Source organism: Triticum aestivum, chromosome 3D (assembly GCF_018294505.1).
Source record: "Triticum aestivum cultivar Chinese Spring chromosome 3D, IWGSC CS RefSeq v2.1, whole genome shotgun sequence".
NCBI lineage: Eukaryota > Viridiplantae > Streptophyta > Magnoliopsida > Poales > Poaceae > Triticum > Triticum aestivum.
The window spans coordinates 480,605,531-480,615,080 of NC_057802.1; the positions used below are offsets into that span (position 1 = coordinate 480,605,531).

The 9,550-nt window shown below is 48.7% G+C and overlaps 1 pseudogene; it reads right to left on the reverse strand.

The window, feature by feature from the left end:
* Nucleotides 1-330: 330 nt before the first annotated feature.
* On the reverse strand, nt 331-1,441 carry LOC123076385 (bZIP transcription factor ABI5 homolog; annotated as a pseudogene).
* Between the last annotated feature and the right edge of the window lie 8,109 nt (nt 1,442-9,550).

Consider the following 9,550-nt stretch of genomic DNA (forward strand, 5'->3'; position numbering starts at 1 on the left):
TTGGAGTTATTGAAGTTTTTAATTTACTGTTCATTCCGAGTCAATTGAGCTCGGAAGTAGAAGCGGACTTTCGGAGTACATTTCAACATATTGCTAATTTTCTTTTGTTCCATTTATTTAAAGTTTCTCACAAACCCATAATCACCTATAAACAGTAACAACAACACAAGTTCACTTGCTTGACCAGATAAACACTGATATTTCGGTCATTATGGGTTTTAGGTACCACTAGTAAAATTAATATATTGTCACGCTTTGAAAAGAAAAGGTAACTACTATCAACACCACAATCGTTGCTGCAGTTGCATCAAACACACCAGACAACTAGATTCAAGTCCTCTTCCTCCTCCTCCTGCCAGCAAGGCTATGGAAGTTGAATGGCGGGTCACCGTTGCAGAAATGGCATTACATAAAGCCAAAAAATTTGGCAGCAAAGTAAGTACTTGCTTCCTAGCACGCGGTCGTGTCGCTGACTCACGGTTCTTGATCATGCGGTAGTGGCGGTGCTCGATGCTCCTCTCACAGGACCGATCCTCCGGAGCGCCGCACTTTCGGGCGCGGCTGTTCTCCATAATCGCTCTGTCGCCCATGTGGTTCATCATGTCAGCCTGCGTCATGGCGCTCCTCCCGTCAGATGACCGGGGCTCACGATAGCCACCCCACCTTGAGGATGTTGTGCCGGCAGCACCACGGCCATCCCTGCGTACCTGTTGGGGACGAACCCCATGCCATCACCCATCACCTGGAACATGCTGTTGTCCTGTGCCATCAGGTACATCATTGGGCCAGGTTGCTGCCCTTGCTGCGCGTGGTTCATCTTTCCATGGACCATGCCAGCCGGCACAAGCAGCGCCTGGCCGCCGGCGCCAGATCCCCAGACCACGCCGACCTTGACAAGGAACAACTCCAGCGTCATCTCGCCTAGCGTCCCTTGCCGGTCGTTGGCCGCAACCGAACCGCCATTTCCCACCGGCCACTAGACAAGAGGCTGTGGTGAGGGTCGTGCGACCTGAGGCTGGGGATGCACCGGCCAGGGCTCCCATTTGATCTCAGCCCACACCTCCTCCACCGTATTCTAGCACAACGGCGGAGGCAAGGAGAACAACTCTTTCCATGCTAGGTTGCTTCCTCCCGCATCTCTGCCACCTCTGCCTCCACCAGCACCCACCACAGGAGCCACCTCAATGCCCACAAAGCAACCGCCGGTCGCGACTTGGAACTCCTCGACATTTAATATGTTGGTCATGACCTCGTCCATGTTCATGGACCCAAAATTGAGCCCCGCCTCGCACACCGAGTTTTACAACACATCCAGCGTCAGTGCGAATATCGAAGACTGCCGTGCCACCGTAACCGTCTACTCCTCACATTCAAGAACGCTCAGGTGTGAGGTGACTTCCTCCTCGGAGAACTTCACGTCCTTGCTCATCTTCGACGCCATCCTACTATCTCACCACTATGGTCTTTCTTAGTATATGCTACGTACCCTCTTGCTTGTGGTGTGTGGTTCAGTCTTGTGCACCGCGCCACCTATTTATAGCCTGTCGGATGCAAGAGATAAGCATCAATTAACAGATTAGATAGCTATTAAATCCACATGATTGATGAAAAATGTGAGCTATAGATAGATCGGTTCAGTAGTAGATAGTTCATCTCGTACTGGATAGATAGGGTACTGCAAAAGCGGGCCATAAGTAGGGAGATTAACAACATGGGCCGTTAAGACAAGACTATATGATTTTGTAGGGATAAAGAGGACGATGTCTCCCACCTCTCTCCTCTCCACCCCTGGCGACTACGATGGCGATTCTAGGGTTTAGCCCTACGATCTCCTCCTGGCGAACCCAATGGATGGCCTCCTCCATTGGGACTTTTCCCCCGGCCTTAAGGTCGAGGCACAGGTGCGTGCACGGTTTGGATCTACGGTCCACTTCGTCCCCAACTCCGGCTCCAAGGAATTCTTCCTTGAAGTTTCCTTCTCCTCGACCTCTTTTCCCCTTTCGGTGGATTCGGTTGGTTTGGCTCTTCAGTCTTGTATTGGAGGGCTTGGTGCGGGTTTCAATGTCGTTCGCTTGGGTGATCGTCATTTCCGGTTCTCTGTGGCATCAAATCGAGTGGGACATTTTATCTTTGGGCTACGGGACCGTATTTGGCCGGACTTTATTTGTCATTTTCATTTGCATCGTGGTATGGACAAGCGCCCCAGGTTTCAATCATGGCATACGGATTCTGTGTTGACTGGTTTGGCTTCTTCACCTGGCCCAGCGATCAAATCTAAATGGTTATCATCTCAATATAATATGCCGATGGATCCTGCGTCTATTCCAGTGTTTCAGAACTTGGGTTTGATCCCGCCGCCGACGGTCTTGCATTCCGGCGAGCCCCCGACTGTGCTCTCTTTTGGTAGTTTTCAGGCTCCGGTTTCTCCGGTTGTTTTTCGGATTGGATCCATATCCGTACCTATTTCCTCCGATATTCCGGCCAAGTTGCCCTGTTTTCGAGGTGAGTTGTTTGATCGGGGTTTATGGGAGTCCATTCCGGATGATACTCTTTATTCCATATTGGATGGATGGCAGGCTGGTTATGATAATGACAGTGTCAAGAAAATGGTACAAATCTCTTCAATTCCCACCAAGGATTATATATACAGGCGGCTTAAGCATTGCTCTATATGTGATTGGCTTGGTCATGTTGCCGAATGTTGCAATGGGTATTTTTATCAGCCTTGTGGGGATGTTTCTGTGCATGGCTTCTGTGTTTCTACACGTAATAATCCCAATTACCATATGCCATGCAAGGTGGGCCCGGACCCTCTAGGCCATCCATGCAATGCATGCTCTGCAGTTGACCACATGACTAGCCTTTGTCCTGGGCTTCGTCGCTGCACGTTATGCCACCGTCTGGGTCATGCGGCCCGTAAGCCCAGTCTTTGCAATACTTTACCTCATTTGGTTTGGGCACCAAAATTTTTACCAGAAACAAAATCTGAGAGGATCCTGCCTCGGGGTGAGCTGGGGGCGTCTGTGTTTGGTAATTCTATGGTTGTTGGTATGGTCCGTGTTGCGAGGGATACGCGGGCCCGTTGGATTTGGAAACAGAAACAGAAAATCCCACGCTCCTCGGAAGTGGCCACCGCTCAACGCTTGACGATACGCCTCCCTGGTCAGGGTGTAGTCACTTCAGCCTGCCAAAAACCCCAATCGAGTCAGCCGGCGTCCTCGAGCTCACCACCCCAACCTTCATTGCCCCCGCTCCCACCGATTTCTTGCTGTCCGTCATCGGCGATTCCTCTTTCGGCGGATTCCACACCTCCGACAACTCCAGCTATGGCGAACTTTCCAGTGCGCCCGTTCGCCTTCGCCCCGGTTGGATCGACCTTCGACCGTGGCCCTGCTCATCGCGTCCAGCGCCATGTCATGGTGGTCGATGATCCGCCCCTCAACCATGACAGGTATGCCATTGTTTCAGTCCATCCTCCAGTCCCTGATCATCAAAAGGAGCTTTGGTTGGCCGAGGTCTGTCGCATCATCACTGGGGATCTAGAGTATGATTTGGTGGATGATTTTATTTACCCGTTAGGAATTGGCTGTGTGGTCTTTGCGGATATGGAGAGTCGGGATGCTGCAATTAGGGAGGGACCTCACGCTCTGTCTGAGGATTCTACTTTTTCTTTAGTACCTCATGATGAAGGTCTCAATATGCGCATGCCTGCTTTTGAATATGAGGTTTGGGTTATGTTTCTAGCTTTCCCTATGGATTACCAGACTGAGCACTATATTCATAAGGCCGTTTCTAATTTTGGAAAGCTCCTTGTGTGGCCTCGTCCGGGTTTTAACAAAGCTAGAGTTCTGGTTAAGTGTCATATCAAAGATGTGGCTGAAGTGCCACACAGTCTGTTGGTCACCAGGGTTGGTTTGCTGCCAGGGCTTGCTCGATCCTGGTCTGTACCAGTGTATGTTCTGAATGGCAGGAATACTATTCCCAGTTTAGTTGGAAATGAAGATGCTCCTCCACTTCTGAATGCATCACCCCACCCTTATGAGCTTCCCTACTACACCCTCATGCAGCAAGCTAGAATTGATGAGATGGCTGCCCAACAGGCTCTGAATGAAGCGGCATGGAATGCCCCAGAACCGGCCCAGGTGCAATTTCAGGATAATGGTTGGCCTATGTGGCCTGTGGTTCCTCCGCCATATGCAGGGTTCAGTTTCAGAACGTTCTTCCAGTATGATGGACCGTCTCTGATGGATGGTGTGGATCCTGAAAACAATGTCCAGGACAACCTGTCGGATGTTTGGTCTTCTGACTTAGAGTTTCAAGCGGTGGAAGCATTGGCGGATGGTTTTGTGCTTGGGAATCCTACTGCACGACTTGCGTTTGTCAGAGCTGGAGGAAATTCAGCTAGTTTCTTTGTGGCTGTCGATCATGATTTGCTGCTCTGGATGGGAGGGATGCTCAAACGTATATATACGCCAGCCCTAACCTTTCAGACATCTGAGGCTGTTATGTTTCCCCTTAATCCTTTCAAGTTTATACAGAACCAGTTGAATGTTGCTGTGTCTACCTGGCGGGAAGGCATAGACCCAGAGCGTGATATTATGACAGCGGTGTTCAGTTCAATCTTTCAGATGGGGGCTGCCATCATCCCATCGTCTTGGCTGCAGGAGGCCGCTGAATGCAGGTTTTCAGCGTTTGACACTGCTTGGGGGAGGGCGGCTCGCTCTCCTGGTCTTAAGGAGATTTCACGACTTGCCCCCCAAGATGCAGAGTTACATCCAGTGACCTTGTCTGTTCAAGAGACGGCTCTTCAGGTGATTGCTTCTACTTCTCTTTATAATGCCTCCCAGTCCCGCAATGTGCTTGTGCCTCTGGACACAACCACTGTCAGAAGAAGTACTCGTTCTACTAAGTATGATGGTTTCAAGATCAACCACGTCTCTGACATCAAACGCTCTAAGTCACGGGTGAAACCACGCGAAACTTCTTTTATCACAGCTGTTTCTTTGGCTGCTGCCCCCGTGCAGGTTCGGTCTGATGATTGTCCCCCTCCTATGACGATTGAAGATCTTCAACAGATGGGCAAACGCTGCGGGATTGCGCAGGATGCTCTTTCTCCCGAGAAGCTGCTGGATGATCAGCGCTCGTCCACGGGAGCTGGAGACTGAACTTTGCTTGTTCATGAATAAGTCGTGGAATGTTTTGTCGTGGAACATCAGGGGCATCAACTCCGATGCTAAAACTTTGGCTCTCAGGAATGCTATCGATACTAGTGGTTGCTCTGTGATATGTATCCAGGAAACAAAGCGTGACTCTTTTGATCTGGCGTTTATTAAAACTTTCTGCCCTAAGCGGTTTGATAAATTTGTGTTTGCCCCATCTGTGGGTGCCTCTGGTGGTCTTATTATTATCTGGAATAGCTCCGTGTTTGTGGGCACACCTTGGTATGTTGATTCGTTTGCTGTGGGTGTCTCTTTTGTTGCTACACAGTCCAATGACTCGTGGAAATTGGTCAATGTCTACGGTCCATGTTCTGGTCAACGTCGGGTGGATTTTACTAATTGGTTATTTGACCTACATATACCTGATGATGAGAACTGGTTGATCGTTGGTGATTTCAATTTATTCGTTCCACGAATAACAGAAACAAACCTGGGGGTGACGCTGCGGACATGTTGCTTTTTAATGAAATCATTAGAGCGCAGTCTCTGATGGAGTTACCTGTGAAGGGCCGAACATATACTTGGAGTAATATGCAAGATGACCCCTTACTGGAACAGCTTGACTGGTTGTTTTCGTCCTCTTGCTGGACCACCTCGTTCCCAAACACAATGTTCTTGCCATTAGGAAAACCGGTGTCTGACCATATTCCCTGTGTGGTTACAATTGAGTCCTCTATCCCCAAGTCCAAACTCTTCCGTTTTGAGAATTTTTGGATTAACCATTCTGGGTTTATGGAGGTGGTTGCCGCCTCCTGGTCCAAGGCATGCCATGCCCCGAACGCTGCCGCCCGCATTTGTAAAAAACTGAAAACTCTGAGGTATGATCTCAAGAGATGGAGCAGGGATATCTCAAAGCTGAAAATCATAATTCAAAACAGTAATGAATCTTTAGCTACGATGGATAATCTCGAGGACAAAAGACCTCTATTTATCCAGGAATCAAACTTCCGGAAAATTTTGAAATCTCACTTGCAGACATTGTTACAGTTTCAGAATGAATACTGGAGGAAAAGATGCACGATCAGATACTTCAGATTTGCGGATGAAAATACCAAACTCTTTCAATCCCTGGCCACGGAGAGATACAGACATAACTCTATCGCCATGCTTCGTGATGGCGATGTGGAAATACATGACCATGTTGGCAAGGAAGGGGTGTTGTTCAAAACCTATAAGGAACGTTTGGGTTCTTCTAAACCCACTCACATGCGTTTTGATCTTTCCAGAATCATCCGTCGGATTGAGGGACTGGAGCACTTGTCGGCACCTTTTTCCAATGAAGAGATTGACACTGTTATTAAGGAAATGCCGAGTGATCGGGCTCCGGGTCCTGATGGTTTTAATGGTTGCTTCCTTAAGAGCTGCTGGCAGATCATCAAGTCGGACTTCTATGAGTTGTGCCATGCATTTCATGCCGGAGGGCTAGATATAACCAGTATTAGTGAGGGGTATATCACCTTGATCCCAAAGAACTCTTCTCCAGAAACTGCAAATGATTATAGACCAATTACTTTACTGAATTGTTGTCTGAAAATCATCACTAAGATCTTGACAAATCGACTACAGAAAGTCATCCTCAAGATCATACACAGAAATCAGTACGGTTTCCTCAAAGGGAGGACAATCCAAGATTGCCTAGCGTGGTCGTTTGAGTACATCCATCAATGCCATACCTCAGTGAGAGAAAACATCCTCCTCAAACTAGACTTTGCCAAGGCGTTTGACACTATTGAGCACGCCCCCATGATGGCAATTATGAAACACATGGGTTTTGATGACAAATGGCTTGGATGGATGAATACGATCTTTGGCTCGGGGGTTTCTTCTGTACTCCTTAATGGAGTCCCTGGTCGAAAATTCAACTGTAAGTGTGGAGTGCGCCAGGGGGACCCTCTCTCACCGTTGATCTTTGTCCTTGCGGCGGATCTCCTCCAAGCAGCAGTTAACGATGCTTTTACTCGAGGACTGCTTGATCTTCCTCTCCCTCGTGATAGGGCGGGTGACTTCCCGGTTGTCCAATACGCTGACGACACGATTTTAGTTATGCAGGCATGTCCCGTGCAGGCTGCCCGTATGAAAGCTATCCTAGAAGATTATGCTACTTCCATTGGGCTGAAGATCAATTTTCAGAAATCAACTCTCATACCCATTAACATTGATCACCGACGTGCTTGTGAACTGGCTGGGGTTTTTGGTTGCTCTGTTGGTTCCATGCCCTTCACATACCTCGGCCTGCCAATGGGCACGACGAGGCCCAGTGTCCTTGATCTTATGCCGCTGGTTCATGCAGTTGAGCGGAAGACATCCACTGCGCTGTCACTGATGTCATCCGGGGCTAAACTGACCTTGGTCAATTCAGTTGTGACTTCGATGCTGATATATGCAATGTGCACAATCAAAATGCACCCAAAGGTGATTGAACATCTGGACAAGCTGCGTAAATATTGCCTCTGGGCTAAAAACTCTGACGACGGGGTCAAAAATAACTCTCTCGCGGCCTGGGAACTTGTCTGCCGCCCAAAACGCTGCGGAGGCCTTGGTGTTATTGATATTAAAACACAGAATGTAGCCCTCCTCCTAAAATATCTATTCAAATTCTATAATCATGAAGATGTTCCCTGGGTGGAGCTTGTTTGGGATGCCTACTACAGAAACAAGATACCGCATGCATCTGAGGCGGTGGGCTCTTTCTGGTGGAAAGATGTGATGCAACTCAGTGGGATCTTCCGAGGGATCACTAAAGTCACCCCCGGGGATGGCTCTAGTGCTCTGTTCTGGAAAGATGTTTGGTTTGATAATACTCAGGATTCCCCAATAATGGATATATACCCACGAGCCTTTTCATTTTGCTTGAATGAGGACGACTCCATTGCTAAGGTTCTTACTGCAACTGACCCAGCCACGATTTTTAGTCTACCTCTCTCGACCCAGGCGAGAGAGGAAATCAAAGAGATCCAGGAGGGGTTGCCGCAAAATCGGCTGGCCGCCGATAGCTGTGATGTCTGGGAATGCATGCTCGGGCGTTTTTCGTCCAAGAAGTTCTATAACCACTGCTACAAACAGGTTGTGGCAGATGAGGCGTTTGGATGGCTCTGGAAAGCTAAAAGCCCGATCAAATTCAAGATGTTTGGGTGGCTACTCCTAGTTGATCGTCTGAATACCAGGAATATGCTCAAACGCAGACATTTTGTTGTCGTGGGGGGCAACTATGCATGCATGTTCTGTCAAAACCCTCCAGAGGAAACGGTGGAACATCTGTTCTTCAATTGCCCCTTTAGTCAGCGCTGCTGGGATGTAGTTGGAATGACATGGCCGATAGATGACAACAGACTGGCTCTTCTGCATGGAGGTAGGGATAATTGGAGACAACCTCTCTTCATGGATATCTTTCTCTTGGCTGCTTGGAGTCTTTGGATGGAGAGAAATAATCAACACTTTAGAGGGATTCAGCAGTCCTATGGAGCATGGCTAGCTAGATTCAAGCATCTCTTGGAACTGCTAACACATAACTGCCGAGAGGAACTTCATCCTTTCCTGTCTGTTTACATTGTAAATTTGGGTCGCTAGGACCGTGGAAAGCTAGCATGGCCGGGGGGCCACAAAAACCCCTTGTAACACATATGTAATTGTTCCTTTGTGAGTAATACAAAGTCAGTGGGAGCCTCTCCCACTGTCGATCTTCCTCAAAAAAAACATGGGCCGTTAACAGGCCAATAGTAAGGTCGGGCTCGAATTTTTGCCCCGGTGACATGGACCGATAAGAGGCCAAAAGTCAGCTGAGACTGTATATGGTCCAACTTTGTTGTGGGCCTTTAGCAGCCCGAAAGGTACACCGGGCTGGTATTGGACCATGAAGAGCATGGGCCGTCAAGAGGCCAAACCTCATGTCCGACTGCAAATGTACCAACTCCTGTATGAGCCATTAATGGGCTGAAAGATGCACCAGGTTGGAAATTGGCCCACCACTTGAATGGTTCGCTAAAAGGCCGAAAGACGTACATCCTGAAAATTCGCCCATCCCTGGAATGGGCTGTTAATAGGCCGAAATTACCTCAGGCCGCTATTGAGCCCAAATATATAGCGGTCTGCTAAAGGGCTTGAACTGACGATGGGCTGCATTTGTGCCAAATAGTTAAAGAGCCATTAAGGGGCCGAATTGGCACAACTCCTATGGGTTGTGTCCCTAAATCGGCCAGACACAAGTAGGCTCAAAATGGGCTAGTCTGCTAATTTTCACTAGGCCGACCTTTTTCACCTAAATGGGCCACTGTTGGGCCGTGCCACGTGTTGACGTATCATAGGCGCCTCCCTTCCATTGAATGGATGACATC